The sequence below is a fragment of the Triticum dicoccoides genome, chromosome 5B (assembly GCF_002162155.2).
Source record: "Triticum dicoccoides isolate Atlit2015 ecotype Zavitan chromosome 5B, WEW_v2.0, whole genome shotgun sequence".
NCBI lineage: Eukaryota > Viridiplantae > Streptophyta > Magnoliopsida > Poales > Poaceae > Triticum > Triticum dicoccoides.
Genome location: NC_041389.1, coordinates 88,058,711 through 88,071,436, shown reverse-complemented (window position 1 = coordinate 88,071,436; position 12,726 = coordinate 88,058,711). Strand labels below are relative to the sequence as shown.

The 12,726-nt window shown below is 48.2% G+C and overlaps 24 non-coding genes across 24 annotated transcripts; all 24 read right to left on the bottom strand.

Annotated features, from left to right (window-relative positions):
* Window positions 1-28: 28 nt before the first annotated feature.
* Window positions 29-147, bottom strand: LOC119313959. The gene has a single exon (XR_005152210.1). It is a non-coding gene; the product is annotated as a 5S ribosomal RNA (ribosomal RNA).
* A 367-nt stretch (window positions 148-514) lies between these two features.
* LOC119313203 lies at window positions 515-633 on the bottom strand. The gene has a single exon (XR_005151584.1). It is a non-coding gene; the product is annotated as a 5S ribosomal RNA (ribosomal RNA).
* Window positions 634-1,000: 367 nt separating this feature from the next.
* LOC119313629 lies at window positions 1,001-1,119 on the bottom strand. The gene has a single exon (XR_005151900.1). It is a non-coding gene; the product is annotated as a 5S ribosomal RNA (ribosomal RNA).
* An 818-nt stretch (window positions 1,120-1,937) lies between these two features.
* On the bottom strand, window positions 1,938-2,056 carry LOC119313827. The gene has a single exon (XR_005152091.1). It is a non-coding gene; the product is annotated as a 5S ribosomal RNA (ribosomal RNA).
* Window positions 2,057-2,423: 367 nt separating this feature from the next.
* LOC119313701 lies at window positions 2,424-2,542 on the bottom strand. Its single transcript, XR_005151968.1, has one exon. It is a non-coding gene; the product is annotated as a 5S ribosomal RNA (ribosomal RNA).
* Window positions 2,543-2,909: 367 nt separating this feature from the next.
* On the bottom strand, window positions 2,910-3,028 carry LOC119313707. The gene has a single exon (XR_005151974.1). It is a non-coding gene; the product is annotated as a 5S ribosomal RNA (ribosomal RNA).
* Window positions 3,029-3,395: 367 nt separating this feature from the next.
* On the bottom strand, window positions 3,396-3,514 carry LOC119313760. The gene has a single exon (XR_005152025.1). It is a non-coding gene; the product is annotated as a 5S ribosomal RNA (ribosomal RNA).
* An 819-nt stretch (window positions 3,515-4,333) lies between these two features.
* LOC119313657 lies at window positions 4,334-4,452 on the bottom strand. Its single transcript, XR_005151927.1, has one exon. It is a non-coding gene; the product is annotated as a 5S ribosomal RNA (ribosomal RNA).
* A 367-nt stretch (window positions 4,453-4,819) lies between these two features.
* On the bottom strand, window positions 4,820-4,938 carry LOC119313917. The gene has a single exon (XR_005152173.1). It is a non-coding gene; the product is annotated as a 5S ribosomal RNA (ribosomal RNA).
* Window positions 4,939-5,305: 367 nt separating this feature from the next.
* On the bottom strand, window positions 5,306-5,424 carry LOC119313790. The gene has a single exon (XR_005152054.1). It is a non-coding gene; the product is annotated as a 5S ribosomal RNA (ribosomal RNA).
* A 367-nt stretch (window positions 5,425-5,791) lies between these two features.
* LOC119313635 lies at window positions 5,792-5,910 on the bottom strand. The gene has a single exon (XR_005151905.1). It is a non-coding gene; the product is annotated as a 5S ribosomal RNA (ribosomal RNA).
* Window positions 5,911-6,277: 367 nt separating this feature from the next.
* Window positions 6,278-6,396, bottom strand: LOC119313870. Its single transcript, XR_005152128.1, has one exon. It is a non-coding gene; the product is annotated as a 5S ribosomal RNA (ribosomal RNA).
* Window positions 6,397-6,763: 367 nt separating this feature from the next.
* Window positions 6,764-6,882, bottom strand: LOC119313191. Its single transcript, XR_005151573.1, has one exon. It is a non-coding gene; the product is annotated as a 5S ribosomal RNA (ribosomal RNA).
* Window positions 6,883-7,249: 367 nt separating this feature from the next.
* Window positions 7,250-7,368, bottom strand: LOC119313729. Its single transcript, XR_005151994.1, has one exon. It is a non-coding gene; the product is annotated as a 5S ribosomal RNA (ribosomal RNA).
* A 366-nt stretch (window positions 7,369-7,734) lies between these two features.
* On the bottom strand, window positions 7,735-7,853 carry LOC119313395. The gene has a single exon (XR_005151685.1). It is a non-coding gene; the product is annotated as a 5S ribosomal RNA (ribosomal RNA).
* Window positions 7,854-8,220: 367 nt separating this feature from the next.
* LOC119313654 lies at window positions 8,221-8,339 on the bottom strand. Its single transcript, XR_005151925.1, has one exon. It is a non-coding gene; the product is annotated as a 5S ribosomal RNA (ribosomal RNA).
* Window positions 8,340-8,705: 366 nt separating this feature from the next.
* On the bottom strand, window positions 8,706-8,824 carry LOC119313952. Its single transcript, XR_005152203.1, has one exon. It is a non-coding gene; the product is annotated as a 5S ribosomal RNA (ribosomal RNA).
* A 367-nt stretch (window positions 8,825-9,191) lies between these two features.
* Window positions 9,192-9,310, bottom strand: LOC119313862. The gene has a single exon (XR_005152122.1). It is a non-coding gene; the product is annotated as a 5S ribosomal RNA (ribosomal RNA).
* A 365-nt stretch (window positions 9,311-9,675) lies between these two features.
* Window positions 9,676-9,794, bottom strand: LOC119313871. Its single transcript, XR_005152129.1, has one exon. It is a non-coding gene; the product is annotated as a 5S ribosomal RNA (ribosomal RNA).
* Window positions 9,795-10,160: 366 nt separating this feature from the next.
* On the bottom strand, window positions 10,161-10,279 carry LOC119313732. The gene has a single exon (XR_005151996.1). It is a non-coding gene; the product is annotated as a 5S ribosomal RNA (ribosomal RNA).
* A 367-nt stretch (window positions 10,280-10,646) lies between these two features.
* On the bottom strand, window positions 10,647-10,764 carry LOC119313918. The gene has a single exon (XR_005152174.1). It is a non-coding gene; the product is annotated as a 5S ribosomal RNA (ribosomal RNA).
* Window positions 10,765-11,364: 600 nt separating this feature from the next.
* Window positions 11,365-11,483, bottom strand: LOC119313430. Its single transcript, XR_005151717.1, has one exon. It is a non-coding gene; the product is annotated as a 5S ribosomal RNA (ribosomal RNA).
* A 367-nt stretch (window positions 11,484-11,850) lies between these two features.
* Window positions 11,851-11,969, bottom strand: LOC119313252. Its single transcript, XR_005151619.1, has one exon. It is a non-coding gene; the product is annotated as a 5S ribosomal RNA (ribosomal RNA).
* A 367-nt stretch (window positions 11,970-12,336) lies between these two features.
* LOC119313961 lies at window positions 12,337-12,454 on the bottom strand. The gene has a single exon (XR_005152212.1). It is a non-coding gene; the product is annotated as a 5S ribosomal RNA (ribosomal RNA).
* Window positions 12,455-12,726: the final 272 nt, after the last annotated feature.

Below are 12,726 nucleotides of genomic sequence, written 5' to 3'. Positions count from 1 at the left end.
TCACAAGGTGCAAAAAATAATTAAAAAGGGAATGCAACATGAGGACTTCCCAAGAGGTCACCCATCCTAGTACTACTCTCGCCCAAGCACGCTTAACTTTGGAGTTCTGATGGGATACGGTGATTTAGTGCTCGTATGATCGCATCCGACATGTTTCCCCGTCTTCGTCCCTTATGCTTGCCACTCCCAGGTCCGCTCCAAAGACGATTCTACATTCTCACTACCATTACAACCGTCCGCTAACAATGGATAATGTCCTATACTACTTACTCTCCCGCTCAATCACGGAGACGAGTTTTCCATGGTTTCCACCCCTCCCTCCATACCGCAGCAACACGAGTTTTTTCCACCCCTTTCAGAACGCGCTCTTCGCGCCACAAAGCCGCCCCAAGACGCACGAGCAATGAGCATCGAGCTTAAACATATCGCAAACGTCAAAAATAATATAACGGGATTAATATATATCGCGCACGTGCGATATGTTTGCCACAAGGCGCAAAAAATAATTAAAAAGGGAATGCAACACGAGGACTTCCCAGGAGGTCACCCATCCTAGTACTACTCTCGCCCAAGCACGCTTAACTTCGAAGTTCTGATGGGATCCGGTGCTTTAGTGCTGGTATGATCGCATCCGACATGTTTCCCCGTCTTCGTCCCTTATGCTTGCCACTCCCAGGTCCGCTCCAAAGACGATTCTACATTCTCACTACCATTACAACCGTTCCCTAACAATGGATAATGTCATATACTACTTACTCTCCTGCTCAATCACGGAGACGAGTTTTCCACAGTTTCCACCCCTCCCTCCATACCGCAGCAACACGAGTTTTTTCCACCCCTTTCAGAACGCGCTCTTCGCGCCACAAAGCCGCCCCAAGACGTGCGAGCAATGAGCATCGAGCTTAAACATATCGCAAACGTCAAAAATAATATAATGGGATTAATATATATCGCGCACGTGCGATATGTTTGTCACAAGGCGCAAAAAATAATTAAAAAGGGAATGCAACACGAGGACTTCCCAGGAGGTCACCCATCCTAGTACTACTCTCGCCCAAGCACGCTTAACTTTGGAGTTCTGATGGGATCCGGGGCTTTAATGCTGGTATGATCGCATCCGACATGTTTCCCCGTCTTCCTCCCTTATGCTTGCCACTCCCAGGTCCGCTCCAAAGACGATTCTACATTCTCACTACCATTACAACCGTTCCCTAACAATGGATAATGTCCTATACTACTTGCTCTCCCGCTCAATCACGGAGACGAGTTTTCCACGATTTCCACCCCTCCCTCCATACTGCAGCAACACGAGTTTTTTCCACCCCTTTCAGAACGCGCTCTTCGCGCCACAAAGCCGCCCCAAGACGCACGAGCAATGAGCATCGAGCTTAAACATATCGCAAACGTCAAAAATAATATAACGGGATTAATATATATCGCGCACGTGCGATATGTTTGTCACAAGGCGCAAAAAATAATTAAAAAGGGAATGCAACACGAGGACTTCCAAGCACGCTTAACTTTGGAGTTCTGATGGGATCCGGTGCTTTAGTGCTGGTATGATCGCATCCGACATGTTTCCCCGTCTTCGTCCCTTATGCTTGCCACTCCGAGGTCCGCTCCAAAGACGATTCTACATTCTCACTGCCATTACAACCGTTCCCTAACAATGGATAATGTCCTATACTACTTACTCTCCCGCTCAATCACGGAGACGAGTTTTCCACGGTTTCCACCCCTCCCTCCATACCGCAGCAACACGAGTTTTTCCATCCCTTTCAGAACGCGCTCTTCGCGCCACAAAGCCGCCCCAAGACGCGCGAGCAATGAGCATCGAGCTTAAACATATCGCAAACGTCAAAAATAATATAACGGGATTAATATATATCGCGCACGTGCGATATGTTTGTCACAAGGCGCAAAAAATAATTAAAAAGGGAATGCAACACGAGGACTTCCCAGGAGGTCACCCATCCTAGTACTAGTCTCGCCCAAGCACGCTAAACTTCGGAGTTCTGATGGGATACGGTGCTTTAGTGCTGGTATGATCGCATCCAACATGTTTCCCCGTCTTCGTCCCTTATGCTTGCCACTCCCAGGTCCGCTCCAAAGACGATTCTACATTCTCACTACCATTACAACCGTTCCCTAACAATGGATAATGTCCGATACTACTTACTCTCCCGCTCAATCACGGAGACGAGTTTTCCACGGTTTCCACCCCTCCCTCCATACCGCAGCAACACGAGTTTTTTCCACCCCTTTCAGAACGCGCTCTTCGCGCCACAAAGCCGCCCCAAGACGCGCGAGCAATGAGCATCGAGCTTAAACATATCGCAAACGTCAAAAATAATATAACGGGATTAATATATATCGCGCACGTGCAATATGTTTGTCACAAGGCGCAAAAAATAATTAAAAAGGGAATGCAACACGAGGACTTCCTAGGAGGTCACCCATCCTAGTACTACTCTCGCCCAAGCATGCTTAACTTCGGAGTTCTGATGGGATCCGATGCTTTAGTGCTGGTATGATCGCATCCGACATGTTTCCCCGTCTTCGTCCCTTATGCTTGCCACTCCCAGGTCCGCTCCAAAGACGATTCTACATTCTCACTACCATTACAACCGTTCCCTAACAATGGATAATGTCCTATACTACTTACTCTCCCGCTCAATCACGAAGACGAGTTTTCCACGGTTTCCACCCCTCCCTCCATACCGCAGCAACACGAGTTTTTTCCACCCCTTTCAGAACGCGCTCTTCGCGCCACAAAGCCGCCCCAAGACGCGCGAGCAATGAGCATCGAGCTTAAACATATCGCAAACGTCAAAAATAATATAACGGGATTAATATATATCGCGCACGTGCGATATGTTTGTCACAAGGCGCAAAAAATAATTAAAAAGGGAATGCAACACGAGGACTTCCTAGGAGGTCACCCATCCTTGTACTACTCTCGCCCAAGCACGCTTAACTTCGAAGTTCTGATGGGATCCGGTGCTTTAGTGCTGGTATGATCGCATCCGACATGTTTCCCCGTCTTCGTCCCTTATGCTTGCCACTCCCAGGTCTGCTCCAAAGACGATTCTACATTCTCACTACCATTACAACCGTTCCCTAACAATGGATAATGTCATATACTACTTACTCTCCTGCTCAATCACGGAGACGAGTTTTCCACGGTTTCCACCCCTCCCTCCATACCGCAGCAACACGAGTTTTTTCCACCCCTTTCAGAACGCGCTCTTCGCGCCACAAAGCCGCCCCAAGACGCGCGAGCAATGAGCATCGAGCTTAAACATATCGCAAACGTCAAAAATAATATAATGGGATTAATATATATCGCGCACGTGCGATATGTTTGTCACAAGGCGCAAAAAATAATTAAAAAGGGAATGCAACACGAGGACTTCCCAGGAGGTCACCCATCCTAGTACTACTCTCGCCCAAGCACGCTTAACTTTGGAGTTCTGATGGGATCTGATGCTTTAATGCTGGTATGATCGCATCCGACATGTTTCCCCGTCTTCCTCCCTTATGCTTGCCACTCCCAGGTCCGCTCCAAAGACGATTCTACATTCTCACTACCATTACAACCGTTCCCTAACAATGGATAATCTCCTATACTACTTGCTCTCCCGCTCAATCACGGAGACGAGTTTTCCACGGTTTCCACCCCTCCCTCCATACCGCAGCAACACGAGTTTTTTCCACCCCTTTCAGAACGCGCTCTTCGCGCCACAAAGCCGCCCCAAGACGCACGAGCAATGAGCATCGAGCTTAAACATATCGCAAACGTCAAAAATAATATAACGGGATTAATATATATCGCGCACGTGCGATATGTTTGTCACAAGGCGCAAAAAATAATTAAAAAGGGAATGCAACACGAGGACTTCCAAGCACGCTTAACTTTGGAGTTCTGATGGGATCCGGTGCTTTAGTGCTGGTATGATCGCATCCGACATGTTTCCCCGTCTTCGTCCCTTATGCTTGCCACTCCCAGGTCCGCTCCAAAGACGGTTCTACATTCTCACTGCCATTACAACCATTCCCTAACAATGGATAATGTCCTATACTACTTACTCTCCCGCTCAATCACGGAGACGAGTTTTCCACGGTTTCCACCCCTCCCTCCATACCGCAGCAACACGAGTTTTTTCCATCCCTTTCAGAACGCGCTCTTCGCGCCACAAAGCCGCCCCAAGACGCGCGAGCAATGAGCATCGAGCTTAAACATATCGCAAACGTCAAAAATAATATAACGGGATTAATATATATCGCGCACGTGCGATATGTTTGTCACAAGGCGCAAAAAATAATTAAAAAGGGAATGCAACACGAGGACTTCCCAGGAGGTCACCCATCCTAGTACTAGTCTCGCCCAAGCACGCTTAACTTCGGAGTTCTGATGGGATACGGTGCTTTAGTGCTGGTATGATCGCATCCAACATGTTTCCCCGTCTTCGTCCCTTATGCTTGCCACTCCCAGGTCCGCTCCAAAGACGATTCTACATTCTCACTACCATTACAACCGTTCCCTAACAATGGATAATGTCCGATACTACTTACTCTCCCGCTCAATCACGGAGACGAGTTTTCCACGGTTTCCACCCCTCCCTCCATACCGCAACAACATGAGTTTTTTCCACCCCTTTCAGAACGCGCTCTTCGCGCCACAAAGCCGCCCCAAGACGCGCGAGCAATGAGCATCGAGCTTAAACATATCGCAAACGTCAAAAATAATATAACGGGATTAATATATATCGCGCACGTGCGATATGTTTGTCACAAGGCGCAAAAAATAATTAAAATGGGAATGCAACACGAGGACTTCCCAGGAGGTCACCCATCCTAGTACTACTCGCCCCCAAGCATGCTTAACTTCGGAGTTCTGATGGGATACGGTGCTTTAGTGCTGGTATGATCGCATCCGACGTGTTTCCCCGTCTTCGTCCCTTATGCTTGCCACTCCCAGGTCCGCCCCAAAGACGATTCTACATTCTCACTACCATTACAACCGTTCCCTAACAATGGATAATGTCCTATACTACTTACTCTCCCGCTCAATCACGCAGACGAGTTTTCCACGGTTTCCACCCCTCCCTCCATACCACAGCAACACGAGTTTTTTCCACCCCTTTCAGAACATGCTCTTCGCGCCACAAAGCCGCCCCAAGACGCGCGAGCAATGAGCATCGAGCTTAAACATATCGCAAACGTCAAAAATAATATAACGGGATTAATATATATCGCGCACGTGCAATATGTTTGTCACAAGGCGCAAAAAATAATTAAAAAGGGAATGCAACACGAGGACTTCCTAGGAGGTCACCCATCCTAGTACTACTCTCGCCCAAGCACGCTTAACTTCGGAGTTCTGATGGGATCCGGTGCTTTAGTGCTGGTATGATCGCATCCGACATGTTTCCCCGTCTTCGTCCCTTATGCTTGCCACTCCCAGGTCCGCTCCAAAGACGATTCTACATTCTCACTACCATTACAACCGTTCCCTAACAATGGATAATGTCCTATACTACTTACTCTCCCGCTCAATCACGGAGACGAGTTTTCCACGGTTTCCACCCCTCCCTCCATACCGCAGCAACACGAGTTTTTTGCACCCCTTTCAGAACGCGCTCTTCGCGCCACAAAGCCGCCCCAAGACGCGCGAGCAATGAGCATCGAGCTTAAACATATCGCAAACGTCAAAAATAATATAACGGGATTAATATATATCGCGCACGTGCGATATGTTTGTCACAAGGCGCAAAAAATAATTAAAAAGGGAATGCAACATGAGGACTTCCCAGGAGGTCACCCATCCTAGTACTACTCTCGCCCAAGCACGCTTAACTTCGGAGTTCTGATGGGATCCGGTGCTTTAGTGCTGGTATGATCGCATCTGACATGTTTCCCCTTCTTCGTCCCTTATGCTTGCCACTCCCATGTCCTCCCCAAAGACGATTCTACATTCTCACTACCATTACAACTGTTCCCTAACAATGGATAATGTCCTATACTACTTACTCTCCCGCTCAATCACGGAGACGAGTTTTCCACGGTTTCCACCCCTCCCTTCATACCGCAGCAACACGAGTTTTTTCCACCCCTTTCAGAACGCGCTCTTCGCGCCACAAAGCCGCCCCAAGACGCGCGAGCAATGAGCATCGAGCTTAAACATATGGCAAACGTCAAAAATAATATAACGGGATTAATATATATCGCGCACGTGCGATATGTTTGTCACAAGGCGCAAAAAATAATTAAAAAGGGAATGCAACATGAGGACTTCCCAGGAGGTCACCCATCCTAGTACTACTCTCGCCCAAGCATGCTTAACTTCGGAGTTCTGATGGGATACGGTGCTTTAGTGCTGGTATGATCGCATCCGACATGTTTCCCCGTCTTCGTCCCTTATGCTTGCCACTCCTAGGTCCGCTCCAAAGACGATTCTACATTCTCACTACCATTACAATCGTTCCCTAACAATGGATAATGTCCTATACTACTTACTCTCCCGCTCAATCACGGAGACGAGTTTTCCACGGTTTCCACCCCTCCCTCCATACCGCAGCAACACGAGTTTTTTCCACCCCTTTCAGAACGCGCTCTTCGCGCCACAAAGCCGCCCCAAGACGCGCGAGCAATGAGCATCGAGCTTAAACATATCGCAAACGTCAAAAATAATATAACGGGATTAATATATATCGCGCACGTGCGATATGTTTGTCACAAGGCGCAAAAAATAATTAAAAAGGGAATGCAACACGAGGACTTCCCAGGAGGTCACCCATCCTAGTACTACTCTCGCCCAAGCACGCTTAACTTCGGAGTTCTGATGGGATCCGATGCTTCAGTGCTGGTATGATCGCATCCGATGTGTTTCCCCGTCTTCGTCTCTTGTGCTTGCCACTCCCAGGTCCGCTCCAAAGACGATTCTACATTCTCACTACCATTACAACAGTTCCCTAACAATGGATAATGTCCTATACTACTTACTCTCCCACTCAATCACGGAGACGAGTTTTCCACGGTTTCCACCCCTCCCTCCATACTGCAGCAACACGAGTTCTTTCCACCCCTTTCAGAACGCGCTCTTCGCGCCACAAAGCCGCCCCAAGACGCGCGAGCAATGAGCATCGAGCTTAAACATATCGCAAACGTCAAAAATAATATAACGGGATTAATATATATCGCGCATGTGCGATATGTTTGTCACAAGGCACAAAAAATAATTAAAAAGTGAATGCAACACGAGGACTTCCCAGGAGGTCACCCATCCTAGTACTAATCTCGCCCAAGCACACTTAACTTCGGAGTTCTGATGGGATACGGTGCTTTAGTGCTGGTATGATCGCATCCGACATGTTTCCCCGTCTTCGTCCCTTATGCTTGCCACTCCCAGGTCCGCTCCAAAGACGATTCTACATTCTCACTACCATTACAACCGTTCCCTAACAATGGATAATGTCCTATACTACTTACTCTCCCGCTCAATCACGGAGACGAGTTTTCCATGGTTTCCAGCCCTCCCTCCATACCGCAGCAACACGAGTTTTTCCACCCCTTTCAGAACGCGCTCTTCGCGCCACAAAGCCGCCCCAAGACGCGCGAGCAATGAGCATCGAGCTTAAACATATCGCAAACGTCAAAAATAATATAACGGGATTAATATATATCGCGCACATGCGATATGTTTGTCACAAGGCGCAAAAAATAATTAAAAAGGGAATGCAACACGAGGACTTCCCAGGAGGTCACCCATCCTAGTACTACTCTCGCCCAAGTACGCTTAACTTCGGAGTTCTGATGGGATCCGGTGCTTTAGTGCTGGTATGATCGCATCCGACATGTTTCCCCGTCTTCGTCCCTTATGCTTGCCACTCCCAGGTCCGCTCCAAAGACGATTCTACATTCTCACTACCATTACAACCGTTCCCTAACAATGGATAATGTCCTATACTACTTACTCTCCAACTCAATCACGGAGACGAGTTTTCCACGGTTTCCACCCCTCCCTCCATACCGCAGCAACACGAGTTCTTTCCACCCCTTTCAGAACGCGCTCTTCGCGCCACAAAGCCGCCCCAAGACCCGCGAGCAATGAGCATCGAGCTTAAACATATCGCAAACGTAAAAAATAATATAACGGGATTAATATATATCGCGCACGTGCGATATGTTTGTCACAAGGCGCAAAAAATAATTAAAAAGGGAATGCAACACGAGGACTTCTCAGGAGGTCACCCATCCTAGTACTAATCTCGCCCAAGCACGCTTAACTTCGGAGTTCTGATGGGATACGGTGCTTTAGTGCTGGTATGATCGCATCCGACAGTTTCCCCGTCTTCGTCCCTTATGCTTGCCACTCCCAGGTCCGCTCCAAAGACGATTCTACATTCTCACTACCATTACAACCGTTCCCTAACAATGGATAATGTCCTATACTACTTACTCTCCCGCTCAATCACGGAGACGAGTTTTCCATGGTTTCCAGCCCTCCCTCCATACCGCAGCAACACGAGTTTTTTCCACCCCTTTCAGAACGCGCTCTTCGCGCCACAAAGCCGCCCCAAGACGCGCGAGCAATGAGCATCGAGCTTAAACATATCGCAAACGTCAAAAATAATATAACGGGATTAATATATATCGCGCACGTGCGATATGTTTGTCACAAGGCGCAAAAAATAATTAAAAAGGGAATGCAACACGAGGACTTCCCAGGAGGTCACCCATCCTAGTACTACTCTCGCCCAAGCACGCTTAACTTCGGAGTTCTGATGGGATCCGGTGCTTTAGTGCTGGTATGATCGCATCCGACATGTTTCCCTGTCTTCGTCCCTTATGCTTGCCACTCCCAGGTCCGCTCCAAAGACGATTCTACATTCTCACTACCATTACAACCGTTCCCTAACAATGGATAATGTCCTATACTACTTACTCTCCCGCTCAATCACGGAGACGAGTTTTCCACGGTTTCCACCCCTCCCTCCATACCGCAGCAACACGAGTTTTTTCCACCCCTTTCAGAACGCGCTCTTCGCGCCACAAAGCCGCCCCAAGGCGCGCGAGCAATGAGCATCGAGCTTAAACATATCACAAACGTAAAAAATAATATAACGGGATTAATATATATCGCGCACGTGCGATATGTTTGTCACAAGGCGCAAAAAATAATTAAAAAGGGAATGCAACACGAGGACTTCCCAGGAGGTCACCCATCCTAGTACTACTCTCGCCCAAGCACGCTTAACTTCAGAGTTCTGATGGGATCCGGTGCTTTAGTGCTGGTATGATCGCATCCGACATGTTCCCCGTCTTCCTCCCTTATGCTTGCCACTCCCAAGTCCGCTCCAAAGACGATTCTACATTCTCACCACCATTACAACCGTTCCCTAACAATGGATAATGTCCTATACTACTTACTCTCCTGCTCAATCACGGAGACGAGTTTTCCACGGTTTCCACCCCTCCCTCCATACCGCAGCAACACGAGTTTTTTCCACCCCTTTCAGAACGCGCTCTTCGCGCCACAAAGCCACCCCTAGAGCGCGAGCAATGAGCATCGAGCTTAAACATATCGCAAACGTCAAAAATAATATAACGGGATTAATATATATCGCGCACATGCGATATGTTTGTCACAAGGCGCAAAAAATAATTAAAAAGGGAATGCAACAAGAGGACTTCCCAGGAGGTCACCCATCCTAGTACTACTCTCGCCCAAGCATGCTTAACTTCGGAGCTCTGATGGAATCCGGTGCTTTAGTGCTGGTATGATCGCATCCGACATGTTTCCCCGTCTTCGTCCCTTATGCTTGCCACTCCCAGGTCCGCTCCAAAGACGATTCTACATTCTCACTACCATTACAACCGTTCCCTAACAATGGATAATGTCCTATACTACTTACTCTCCCGCTCAATCACGGAGACGAGTTTTCCACGGTTTCCACCCCTCCCTCCATACCGCAGCAACACGAGTTTTTTCCACCCCTTTCAGAACGCGCTCTTCGCGCCACAAAGCCACCCCTAGAGCGCGAGCAATGAGCATCGAGCTTAAACATATCGCAAACGTCAAAAATAATATAACGGGATTAATATATATCGTGCACGTGCGATATGTTTGTCACAAGGCGCAAAAAATAATTAAAAAGGAAATGCAACACGAGGACTTCCCAGGAGGTCACCCATCCTAGTACTAGTCTCGCCCAAGCACGCTTAACTTCGGAGTTCTGATGGGATACGGTGCTTTAGTGCTGGTATGATCGCATCCGACATGTTTCCCCGTCTTCGTCCCTTATGCTTGCCACTCCCAGGTCCGCTCCAAAGAGGATTCTACATTCTCACTATCATTACAACCGTTCCCTAACAATGGATAATGTCCTATACTACTTACTCTCCCGCTCAATCACGGAGACGAGTTTTCCACGGTTTCCACCCCTCCCTCCATACCGCAGCAACACGAGTTTTTTCCACCCCTTTCAGAACGCGCTCTTCACGCCACAAAACCGCCCCAAGACGCGCGAGCAATGAGCATCGAGCTTAAACATATCGCAAACGTCAAAAATAATATAACGGGATTAATATATATCGCGCACGTGCGATATGTTTGTCACAAGGCGCAAAAAATAATTAAAAAGGGAATGCAACACGAGGACTTCCCAGGAGGTCGCCATCCTAGTACTACTCTCGCCCAAGCACGCTTAACTTCGGAGTTCTGATGGGATACGATGCTTTAGTGCTGGTATGATCGCATCCGACATGTTTCCCCGTCTTCGTCCCTTATGCTTACCACTCCCAGGTCCGCTCCAAAGACGATTCTACATTCTCACTACCATTACAACCGTTCCCTAACAATGGATAATGTCCTATACTACTTACTCTCCCGCTCAATCACGGAGACGAGTTTTCCATGGTTTCCACCCCTCCCTCCATATCGCAGCAACACTAGTTTTTTCCACCCCTTTCAGAACGCGCTCTTCGCGCACAAAGCCGCCCCAAGACGCGCGAGCAATGAGCATCGAGCTTAAACATATCGCAAACGTCAAAAATAATATAACGGGATTAATATATATCGCGCACGTGCGATATGTTTGTCACAAGGCGCAAAAAATAATTAAAAAGGGAATGCAACACGAGGACTTCCCAGGAGGTCACCCCTCCCTCCATATCGCAGCAACACTAGTTTTTTCCACCCCTTTCAGAACGCGCTCTTCGCGCACAAAGCCGCCCCAAGACGCGCGAGCAATGAGCATCGAGCTTAAACATATCGCAAACGTCAAAAATAATATAACGGGATTAATATATATCGCGCACGTGCGATATGTTTGTCACAAGGCGCAAAAAATAATTAAAAAGGGAATGCAACACGAGGACTTCCCAGGAGGTCACCCATCCTAGTACTACTCTCGCCCAAGCACGCTTAACTTCGGAGTTCTGATGGGATCCGGTGCTTTAGGGCTGGTATGATCGCATCCGACATGTTTCCCCGTCTTCCTCCCTTATGCTTGCCACTCCCAGGTCCGCTCCAAAGACGATTCTACATTCTCACTACCATTACAACCGTTCCCTAACAATGGATAATGTCCTATACTACTTACTCTCCCGCTCAATCACGGAGACGAGTTTTCCACGGTTTCCACCCCTCCCTCCATACCGCAGCAACACGAGTTTTTTCCACCCCTTTCAGAACGCGCTCTTCGCGCCACAAAGACGCCCCAAGACGCGCGAGCAATGAGCATCGAGCTTAAACATATCGCAAACGTCAAAAATAATATAACGGGATTAATATATATCGCGCACGTGCGATATGTTTGTCACAAGGCGCAAAAAATAATTAAAAAGGTAATGCAACACGAGGACTTCCCAGGAGGTCACCCATCCTAGTACTACTCTCGCCCAAGCACGCTTAACTTCGGAGTTCTGATGGGATCCGGTGCTTTAGTGCTGGTATGATCGCATCCGACATGTTTCCCTGTCTTCCTCCCTTATGCTTGCCACTCCGAGGTCCGCTCCAAAGACGATTCTACATTCTCACCACCATTACAACCGTTCCCTAACAATGGATAATGTCCTATACTACTTACTCTCCCGCTCAATCACGGAGACGAGTTTTCCACGGTTTCCACCCCTCCCTCCATACCGCAGCAACACGAGTTTTTTCCACCCCTTTCAGAACGCGCTCTTCGCGCCACAAAACCGCCCCAAGACGCGCGAGCAATGAGCATCGAGCTTAAACATATCGCAAACGTCAAAAATAATATAACGGGATTAATATATATCGCGCACGTGCGATATGTTTGTCACAAGGCGCAAAAAATAATTAAAAAGGGAATGCAACACGAGGACTTCCCAGGAGGTCGCCATCCTAGTACTACTCTTGCCCAAGCACGCTTAACTTCGGAGTTCTGATGGGATACGATGCTTTAGTGCTGGTATGACCGCATCCGACATGTTTCCCCGTCTTCGTCCCTTATGCTTGCCACTCCCAGGTCCGCTCCAAAGACGATTCTACATTCTCACTACCATTACAACCGTTCCCTAACAATGGATAATGTCCTATACTACTTACTCTCCCGCTCAATCACGGAGACGAGTTTTCCACGGTTTCCACCCCTCCCTCCATACCGCAGCAACACGAGTTTTTTCCACCCCTTTCAGAAAGCGCTCTTAACTTCGGAGTTCTGATGGGATACGATGCTTTAGTGCTGGTATGACCGC